We start from the raw sequence: 695 nt of genomic DNA, 5'->3' as shown, positions 1-695 counted from the left end.
AGCGGCTCAACAGCTTCATAGTGAATACCTAGAGTTCCTAACATATAAAAAACAATTTTGACAAACAAGAAAATTAAAAAACAAAAAAAAACAATTTTTGATCACTTCTTTAATTTCGCGTATCTTGAATATCGTTGGCCCAATCGCTTTGTCACCTGATACTTTTCGATAGAACTCATCGAGAACTCCTCAAAACAATAATCAAAACTCCTGGAACTCTTAAAAAATTTTTCGACGTGGGACTTAGAAAATTTTCGGCTATCAAATATGTCATATTTCGAAAACCGTTGTCCTAATCGCTTTGTCACTTGATACTTTTCGATAGAACTCATCGAGAACTCCCCAAAACGATAATCAGAACTGGAACTTTTAAAACATTTTTCGACGTGGGACTTAGAAAATTTCCGACTACCTAAAAAATTTTTTGAGAGTTCCAGTAGTTCTGATTATCGTTTTGGGCAGTTCTCGACGAATTCTATCGAAAAGTATCAGGTGACAAAGCAATTAGGCCAACGGTTTTCGAAATATGACATATTTGATAGGTAGTCGAAAATTTTCTCTCATGTCGAAAAATTTTTTAAGAGTTCCAGGAGTTCTGATTATCGTTTTCGGCAGTTCTCGACGAGTTCTATCGAAAAGTATCAGGTGACAAAGCGATTCAGCCAACGATATTCAAGATACCCGAAATTAAAGAA

The sequence above is a fragment of the Trachymyrmex cornetzi genome, unplaced genomic scaffold (assembly GCF_001594075.2).
Source record: "Trachymyrmex cornetzi isolate Tcor2-1 unplaced genomic scaffold, Tcor1.1 scaffold927, whole genome shotgun sequence".
Classification (NCBI taxonomy): Eukaryota; Metazoa; Arthropoda; class Insecta; order Hymenoptera; family Formicidae; genus Trachymyrmex; species Trachymyrmex cornetzi.
This window is presented reverse-complemented; position numbering follows the sequence as displayed.